The sequence below is a fragment of the Bufo gargarizans genome, chromosome 11, assembly GCF_014858855.1.
Source record: "Bufo gargarizans isolate SCDJY-AF-19 chromosome 11, ASM1485885v1, whole genome shotgun sequence".
Taxonomy (NCBI): Eukaryota; Metazoa; Chordata; class Amphibia; order Anura; family Bufonidae; genus Bufo; species Bufo gargarizans.
The window spans coordinates 10,067,036-10,077,404 of NC_058090.1; the positions used below are offsets into that span (position 1 = coordinate 10,067,036).

The 10,369-nt window shown below is 46.2% G+C and overlaps 1 pseudogene; it reads right to left on the reverse strand.

The window, feature by feature from the left end:
• Window positions 1-524: 524 nt before the first annotated feature.
• Window positions 525-9,373, reverse strand: LOC122922021 (annotated as a pseudogene).
• Window positions 9,374-10,369: the final 996 nt, after the last annotated feature.

Below are 10,369 nucleotides of genomic sequence, written 5' to 3' on the forward strand. Positions count from 1 at the left end.
CACAGCTCCAGCAGATTATTATGGGACAAGTATATAATATCAGACATACCTATAGGGGATGCAGAAGCAGGGGAAGCACCTAGGTCCTGATGCCTGAGTAGACCCAAAGGCTTCTCTGCCACATTACAAGAAACCAGTATTAAAAATGGCATGTGGGGTGGGGACCCTGGTACTGATTTGTATTAGGTCCCAGGAGCTTACCTTTTAGGTCAGGCTGTTATATCTGGGACCTGGAGTGAACCCTATATCTCCAGCAATGCAGTACAATACATAGACACTGAACCAGAAGGGGACTATTTTGGGGTATGAACCTGAATTGCTAGAATTAGCAGAATTATGAATGCAGCTCTGGATGTGCCTAAAATATAAGACCCAATGGGACAAATTTGTACATAACATGCAAAGCAAAGATTAATAATACTCACTTTCCAAAATGCAAAGTGGGACTCATCATGGAAGAAGTTGTGTTCATAGTGACACAGGAGCAGAGGACGAGTCCCTGCATAAGAAGACTAATAACCAATAGGTAAAAACAGGGAGACTACCGTCCTTAAAATGCCCATCTATCCCAGGAGCAGGACATATGGCAGCAGAAGGGAGGATACAGTAACAGTAAAACTTACAAGAAGGCAAGAACAACACAGAGCATTGCTACAAAGACATTCACTTTAAGGGGGATACCTTACATCTCCTGATACTCTGAGTACTCGTATCCCAGCTCAGTAGAACTGCTCAGAAAATCCTTGTTCCTATAACATGGAAAGTAAGGGGTGGAGCATTCATCGGGGCCCTGTCCGAGCTCATCATTTTCTGGGTAGTCGGCTGGGGTCGCTTTATATTTCTGCAGCCATGCTTGAAATATCCTGAAAGATGATGGTAAAATTTTTACTCAACTGTTGCAAATATTACATGTGAGCTTCAAAGACCAGTCTAATGAATATCCAGCTTAAGCATCAATCAATGAAAATCTCTGCAACTTTCTAATATACTGTGTTTCAATTCATCACCATCTCTGCTTGCTGGCAGTGAGTTGAGAGTGAGATGAGGTCACTTAGCAATGGTGGATCATAATAGGAGGGGTGTGGGTTGCCCAATGTGACCAAAGATACAGTATGATGCACAACAAAGTTTTCTTCTTTTTTTTTTTTTTGCTGTAGAAGGACCTGCACCTGGTCATGTGACCTCAGCAGGTCCTCAAGTCCAGAGGAGAGGGCAACAAGAAGGCAGACTAGCAAAGTGTTAGTTGCATGTGGTAAGTGTTGGGGTTCTGTATAAGTTTAGGGGTCTGCACAGTGGCGTAGCTATCAGGGAAGCAGGGGAAGCAGCTCAGAAGGGGAGCAGTCACTGTACTTCTTCACCCCGGGTCCCTGTCAGAGCAACTGACTTCTCCTGCACTGGGTCCAGAGTCCTGCACTTGCACCTCTGACCTGACATCAGGGACATTGCTCCGCCTCTTCCCCTCAGTTCTGATGATGGACAGTGACCAGTATCAGGACGGTCCAATGTGGGCGGAGCTAGCGTATACCCGCCCACTTTCCTACTCGTGATTCCTGCTGCCTGAACCTTCCCTGCCCAGCATTTGGATTGCCACATCTGCACCAGTGAGGTGAGTGGCAGGTGAACTGGGGTTATATTCAGCTTTTCCAGACTGTGCACGTGTGACCTGCAGTACAGTAGGAAAGCTGGGTGAATTATATCATGAGATGTCATCCAGCTTCCCTGCTATCCTGCATGGCACAAGTGCAGAGGCATTAAAGTATGGGGGAGAGGTACAGCAGGAAAGCTGTGTCTGTATGTGTGCGTCCATGTATGTAGAGAATGCGTGTATGACTGCATCCATGTTTATGGAGAGTGTGTGTATGACTGCATCCTTGTATGTGGAGAGTGCATAAAGGACTGCGTCCATGTTTGTGGAGAGTGTGTCCATGTATGTGGAGATGTGTGTATGACTGCGTCCATGTATGTGGAGAGTCCGTCCATGTATGTGAAGAGTGCGTGTATGACTGCGTCCATGTATGTGGAGATGCGTGTATGACTGCGTCCATGGCTGCAGTATGAAAGGTACAGAGGCTAAAATACTTGTAGATATGTAGAGGTAAATCAGACATGTCTATCACTATTGCAGCGCAGGTTTTAAAGGGGTTGAGTTGAATATAAACTCCGGCAGCAACTGTAAATATTAAAAAAACAATAAAGTTGTGCTAAAAATGAGATGCACATAAATAAATACAGTAATTAAAAACTCAAAATAGCCATATGAGGGGTTTGCACAGGAGGAGGGGGTTTGTGAAGAAGTGTGTAAGTGTGTGTGGGGGGACCCATTACAAAAATTTGCTGTGGGGCCCAGTCAGTTCTAGCTACGGCTCTGGGTCTGCAAATAGGAGGTTTGGGATCTAAATGTATTTAGGGGGCCTGTGTCTCTATGTAGAAGGTTTAGGGGTCAGTATTTGGTGGTTTGGTTGGGGGATGTTCTGGGTAGAGTTGAGTGGACACCTGGATGTTCACGTTCGTCAGAACTTGAAAAAAAAAGTTCAGGTTCGGGACCCGAACTTGACCCCGAACCCCATTGAAATCAATGGGGACCCTAACCTTTGGCCACTAAAATGGCTCTAAAAGAGCCCTGGATAGGGAAATGAATAAAAAACATACAAGACCTTAAAAAAATAAATAGCAATGATGTAGGAGGAAGAGGTTGAGGAGGCGGTGAATGGGTGGATGTGGCCGTGTAGGCTCATGTGGCAGTGTAGTTGTAAGCGGCAGCGAAGGAGGAATAGGTAGCCATCACAGATGTGTTATTTTGCATTTTTACATAGGGGTATCCCCCAAAATATTGGGACAAATAAAAAATAAAATAAAAAAAGGAATAACTGCACTTAAGTACAAGGATGGATGGTTGAGGCTGTTAGAACTGTCTATTCTGCACAAGGTAGTGGGATCCAGGCCTGGTTCATTTTAATGAACGCGAGCTTGTCCACGTTGGCTGTGTACAGGCGGCTGCGTCTGTCTGTAATGACGCCTCCTGCCGTGCTAAATACACGTTCAGAGAGTACACTGGCTGCAGGGCAGGCCAGCACCTCCACGGCATACAGGGCAAGCTCTGGCCATGTGGACAATTTGGAGACCCAGAAGTTGAATGGGGTAGAACCATCACCACCGGCAGGATGAGAACGCCGGAAGCGCGCACAGACGGCCCGCACTTTACGCAGCAGCTCTGACATGTCGGGGTAGTTGTAAATGAATTTCTGCACCACCAAATTCAGCACATGCGCCAGGCAAGGGATGTTCGTCAAACCGGCTAGTCCCAGAGCTGCAACGAGATTTCGCCCATTATCGCACACCACCAGTCCGGGCTTGAGGCCCATTGGCAGCAACCACTTGTCAGTCTGTTGTTCTATACCCCACCACAACTCCTGTGCGGTGTGGGGCCTGTCCCCCAAACACATCAGTTTCAGACCAGCCTGCTGATGTTTACCCCGGGCTGTGCTGAAGTTGGTGGTGAAGGTCTGTCGCTGACCGGATGAGGAGGTGGTAGAGGAGGAGGAGGAAGCCGAGTAGGAAGAGGAGTCAACAGGAGGCAAAGAATGATGCCCTGCGATCCTTGGCGGTGGAAGGACGTGCGCCAAACAGCTCTCCGCCTGGGGCCCAGCCGCCACTACATTTACCCAGTGTGCAGTTAGGGTGATATAGCGTCCCTGGCCGTGCTTACTGGTCCACGTATCTGTGGTTAGGTGGACCTTGCAACAGATGGCGTTGCGCAGTGCACACTTGATTTTATCTGATACTTGGTTGTGCAGCGAGGGCACGGCTCTCTTGGAGAAGTAGTGCCGGCTGGGAACAACATACTGTGGGACAGCAAGCAAAATGAGCTGTTTAAAGCTGTCCGTCTCAACTAGCCTGAATGACAGCATTTCAAAGGCCAGCAGTTTAGAAATGTTGGCATTCAGGGCCAGGGATTAAGGGTGGCTAGGTGGGAATTTACGCTTTCTCTCAAAGGTTTGTGAGATGGAGAGCTGAACGCTTCCGGGTGACATGGTGGAGATGCTTGGTGACGGAGGTGGTGTTGTTGGTGGGACATCCTCTGTTTGCTGGGCGGCAGGTGCCAATGTTCCTCCAGAGGCGGAGGAAGAGGCCGAGGTGGCAGCAGCAGAAGAGGGAGCAGGAGGGGCCTGAGCCCTTTCTTGGTTTTGAAGGTGCTTACTCCACTGCAGCCCGTGTCTTGCATGTAGATGCCTGGTCATGCAGGTTGTGCTAAGGTTCAGAACGTTAATGCTTCGCTTCAGGCTCTGATGGCACAGCGTGCAAACCACTCGGGTCTTGTCGTCAGCACATTGTGTGAAAAAGTGCCATGCCAGGGAACTCCTTGAAGCTGCCTTTGGTGTGCTCGGTCCCTGGTGACGGTGGCCAGTAGCAGGCGAACTGTTTTGGCGATGGCTGCTCTGCTTTTGCACCCTGTTCCCGCTTTTGCTACGCTGTTGGCTCGGTCTCACCACTGCCTCTTCCTCCGAACTGTGAAAGTCAGTGGCACGACCTTCATTCCATGTGGGGTCCAGGACCTCATCGTCCCCTGCTTCGTCTTCCTCCCTGACCTCCTGTTCAGTCTGCACACTGCAGAAAGACGCAGCAGTTGGCACCTGTGTTTCGTCATCATCAGAGACATGCTGAGGTGGTATTCCCATGTCCTCATCAGGAAACATAAGTGATTGTGCGTCAGTGCATTCTATGTCTTCCATCCCTGGGGAAGGGCTAGGTGGATGCCCTTGGGAAACCCTGCCAGCAGTCTTCAAACAGCATTAAAGACTGCTGCATGACTTGAGGCTCAGACGGGTTCCCCGATATGCACAGGGGTGATGTGACAGACTGATGGGCATGGGTTTCAGGCACCACCTGTGCGCTTTCTGCAGAAGACTGGGTGGGAGATAATGTGAACGTGCCGGATCCACTGTTGGCCACTCGATTGACTAGCGCCTGTACTTGCTCAGGCCTTACCATCCTTAGAACCGCATTAGGGCCCGACCAAATATCGCTGTAGATTCTGGCGGCTACTGGGACCTGAGGTAGTAGGTTCAGTAGAACGTGTAGCTGGGGCAGAACGGCCACGTCCTCTCCCTGCACCAGAGGCTCCACCACGACCATGACCGCATCCCTTATTAGATGTTTGCCTCATAGTTAGCGTTCACCAAGCAAAGTAAAAAGTGGTCTGTTAAAAATTTAACCGCCAATAAAAACACTGATGTAGGGTATTGAACTCAAATATTATATTTTTTTTTTAACTCTATATGACAGCCGTATTTGTAGCCTAAATTTCACAGTAACTTGCACGTCTAATCCCAGATGTATAGTATACCAGAGGTTTTTTTTTATCCCCAGTAACCAAAAAGCTGTATTTCTGGCCTAAATGTGACACTCACTTATGCACCTATAAACCTAGATGTGCACTATATGAAACAGATTTTTTTTCGGCCCAGTATGCCCCAGTATGAGAGAACCATATTTCTGGCCTAAATTTCAGTCACTTATGCAGCGATAATCCTAGATTATCTTGTTTTTTTTTTAACCCCAGTGTCTTAAAGCTGTATTTCTGGACTTGCAGATAGCCTGTGCTGGTGCACTATCGTTGCATGAAATGGCTGCCGATTATATATTGATTAACTGAAGAAACAAAAGTTCATTTTCAGCAGTAGTTGGCTCAGGGCAGGCTTAAAACAATTGTGCACTGCACCCACAAAACACATTTGCTGTAGATCACTGAGTACATAAACCAGTCCTTGATAAGATCGCTCCCTGATCTCTCCCTCACAGCAGCTGCAGCCTCTCCCTACACTAATCCGAGCAGAGTGATGGGCGGCGCTACGTGACTCCAGCTTAAATAGAGGCTGGGTCACATGCTGCAGTTGGCCAATCACAGCCATGCCAATAGTAGGCATGGCTGTGATGGCCTTTTGGGGCAAGTAGTATGACGCTTGTTGATTGGCTGCTGTGCAGCCTTTCAAAAAGCCCCAAGAAAGCACCGAACCCGAACTTTTACGTAAATGTCCGGGTGCCGAAAAACCTAAAGTTCAGTATGAACCCGAACTTTACAGTTCGGGTTCGCTCAATTGTAGTTCTGGGGTCTGTATTTTTTAAGGGGGAGTCGGGAATTCTGGGAGTCATTGTATATGAGGTCTTCATTTATTTTAGGGGTTTGGGTCTGTATTTAGTGTCTGGTTTGGGGGGTGAGGTGAGGAGGGTATGTCTTTATTTAGGGGGTCTGTTTTGGGGACTTATTTGTTTAGGGGATCTGGGGGGGGGGGGGTCTGTATTCGAGAGCAGCCCAAGGACTATGGTCACTGAGCATTGACTACTCTGATACACTGTAACAAACTACAACTGTATGAGCAGGACTATAGTACGAGATGTGTATTGTATTCAGTAGCCATCAAATGGTCAACATTTACAGTATCCAACGTGTCACAGCCTCTGCCCTGTATCTGTCTCTGGGAAAGCTGGGTGACTACTATGGCAGCCACTACATCTTTAAGGGAACTTACTTGTCAATGAAGCAGTGATGCAGCAGGAACATGGGGTCGTTGGCAGGAGTTGGGTCCCTGAGCCATCGTTCCCCCCAAATAAAGGTGAACCGCGTTGTGCATGGTGTACTCCAGTGTTATCCCATCCGATGGTCTCAGGAAACCTAAAAAATGGATCAAACCGGCAGAGAGTGAGCAATCTCATGTAGGGTAAGGATACTTTCACACTAGTGTTTTTCTTTTCCGGCATAGGGTTTCGTCCTAGGGGCTCTATACCGGAAAATAACTGGTCAGTTTTATCCCCATGCATTCTGAATGGAGAGCAATCCGATCAGGATGCATCAGGACGTCTTCAGTTCAGTCTTTTTGCCTGTTCAGGACGGAGATAATACCGCAGCATGCTACGGTTTTATCTCCGGCCCAAAAAACTGAAGACTTGCCTGAATGCCAGTTCAGCCTTCTGGTCTGCGCATGTGCAGACCGAAGAAAAGGTGGAAAAAAAAAAAAAAATGCCGGATCAGTTTTTCCGGATGACACCAGAAAGACGGATCCGACATTTCGAAATTTTTCTGACTGATCAGGCATTTTTCAGACTGATCAGTCTTATAAATACCAACAGTTGGCATAAGTTTTGCTGGATCCGGCAGGCAGTTCCGGCGACTGAACTGCTTGCCGGATCACTCTGCCGCAAGTGTGAAAGTAGACTAAGCCCTGCATGTCACATTATTCAGGTTATATATAGGGGGTGCGGTGATACATGGGCCGAGGGGGGTCAAATGGGTCCAAAGGCATGCCCCAGGAAATTGAGATCAGCGCTGCGGTTTGCAGTGCTCTGCAGAAATGGGCAGGTTGCCTTTTTGCCTGCAGCACTTGCATGCAAGGTACAAGGAAAACAGCACCTAAGTCTCAGCTTCCAGTACCCGCCCCCCCCTTCTCAGTATGACATGAGAATAAACAGGACACTGCTCTCAGATCCTGGCAACTTATGGTAACAGATGATGACCTACCTTCTAAAGCGTTCCGGAAGCTCCTCTGTGCACTAGCATCGTAGGGGAATGTATCGAAGTCTGTCCATTTCAGGGTGTCCTCTACATCCTGGAAGGTGGGGAGACTTTTGATCTGGGGATCTGAACCCGGCTTCCTGTGGAGTCTCTCCATCTGGCACTGGTCCCCAGCAGTTTGGCAATAGGCATCAGCATAATTGTACCCGCTGCAAATAGACTGAAGTGGAGGGATACAGTATTAGCCTTTCCATGAAGTGGGGGGAGGGTGGGGAACAAAACACTAAAATGGGTATTGGGGGGGGGGGGGGGGGGGGGAGAAACCTATCGTAAACTTAAATTCAACATATAAATTGTATTAACTTTTGATTATTTTTCTTATACTGATTTTGATCCATATTATACTCCAGTCACATCCAAAGCTGCCTGCAAATTACTGAATCTCTCCAGTAGATAATTAAGGCATGAGTACCTTACATAAGACTGGAGCATATAGTGGCTATAGAGAGTGTAGAAGTAGGAGTAAAGCCCGGGTCATAGCTGTGGGGCCCCTCTGCCACATAAGAAAACCCCAGTATGGGCATGAGGGTCCTATACAGAAAAGCTCTCCCATAAACTTCAGTAAAACGTAAACATTGTATTTAGTTTTGCTAATTTATCTTGCATTAAGTTTGATCTGCATCATGCCTTATACTGTAGTCACATCTAAAGCTGCAAGCACATCACTGAATCTCTCCATTCACATACAGAGCTAAAGCAGATCATTATGGGACAAGTGTAAGCTATATGAGGGGCAGATCTAGGAGTAGCATTCGTGTCTTGTTGCTTGCAGAGACCTTAAGGCCCCTTGGCCACATAAAAAGACCCTAATATTATAAACGGTGCACAGTAGGAATGAATTTTACATGAAGGCTCAGGAGTTACACCTCTTCTGTCAACATCACCTGGGGTACGGTGTGAAACCAGCAGGGGGTGCTGCAGTGGCGTATACATTTGAATTGCTTGCAGAACTGTGAATGCAGCTCTAGAGGCATCCGGTAACAAGATGGCAATAAGATTACTACTCACTTTCCAAAATGCGAAGTGGGAGTCATCGTCCAGGAAACCTTGTGCATTGCTTGCGCCAAGAAATTCATTGGTGCAGATGGAGCAGTTATTGTCTACTCTCCAGTCATAGTAAGGAATGGCGAAATCTTCATCGCCCGTCAGGCGCTGAATTTCCCCCTCCATGAACAAGAGACCCAAACGATGCCAGCCGGGAAAGGCCGGACCCTGATGGGCGTAGTTTCTGCTAAAATCAAATGTGCCGTTGAGTAGAATGGGCTTCAAAGAGTAATAATGAATCCAGGCAAAGACATCGTAAATGGAGGCGTCCACGAAGTGGTACGTGTCCTGGAGGTGTCTGTCCCCTGTGGACAGGATGACAAAATCGTCACTTTTTGTGGTTTTGGCCAACGCTAAGTAACTAAAAAACCTCTTCCTTTCCAGAAACGAGAGCTGGCGGATCTCTCTCCGGACCAGACATTTTTTTTTGCGATCGCACTTGTCGCCGTGGTAGCCATATTTACACCGGCCGCAGTTGAAGCCGATGTAGTTTCTGAAGCATTCACAAGTTCTGTCGTAGTAAAAACGTGGCCAATCTAATCGGTCATCGTAAAAATCGCGAACTCGGCGGGCGCCCAGGTGCGTAAAAATCACACCTTCTCTGCACTGGCCACGTCCAGATCGTGATCCACAAGGGCTTTGATCTTTCCACAGTGGGCAGCAAGTCTTTGTCTGAAGAGCTGCACTTGTCGTACATAACCTCGGGAACTGACAGTAGACCGCGCTCAGGAAGAGCGCGAGAAATGTACACAGCGTAAACATGGCCTCCAGAGCTAACAACCGCCCCCTGGTAGAGAAGAAGAAAAATAATCTGAATATTACACCTAATACATACATTACACCAAAGATGTTACAATCATAAGTTACTACACAAAGCTTTATTTTTCTCCATAGAAGGCAGTATTATAGTAGTTATATTCTTGTACATAGGAGGCAGTATTATAGTAGTTATATTCTTGTACATAGGAGCAGTATTATAGTAGTTATATTCTTGTACATAGGAGCAGTATTATAGTAGTTATATCCTTGTACATAGGAGCAGTGTTATAGTAGTTATATTCTTGTACATAGGAGCAGTATTATAGTAGTTATATTCTTGTACATAGGAGCAGTGTTATAGTAGTTATATTCTTGTCCATAGGAGCAGTATTATAGTTGTTATATTCTTTTACATACAGTAGGAGCAGTATTATAGTAGTTATATTCTTATACATAGGGGCAGTATTATAGTAGTTATATTCTTGTCCATAGGAGCAGTATTATAGTAGTTATATTCTTATACATAGGGGCAGTATTATAGTAGTTATATTCTTGTACATAGGAAGCAGTATTATAGTAGTTATATTCTTGTACATAGGAGCAGTATTATAGTAGTTATATTCTTGTACATAGGAAGCAGTATTATAGTAGTTATATTCTTGTACATAGGAGCAGTATTATAGTAGTTATATTCTTGTACATAGGAAGCAGTATTATAGTAGTTATATTCTTGTACATAGGAGCAGTATTATAGTAGTTATATTCTTATACATAGGGGCAGTATTATAGTTGTTATATTCTTGTACATACAGTAGGAGCAGTATTATAGTAGTTATATTCTTTTACATTGGAGACAGTATTATAGAAGTTATATTTTTGTACATAGGAGGCAGTATTATAGTAGTTATATTATTCTACACAGGATCATTATTATAGTAATCTTGTTGTAACCTTGTCGCACTCTGTTTTTTAGCTTGGAGCAGGGTTCCCGCCCCAATT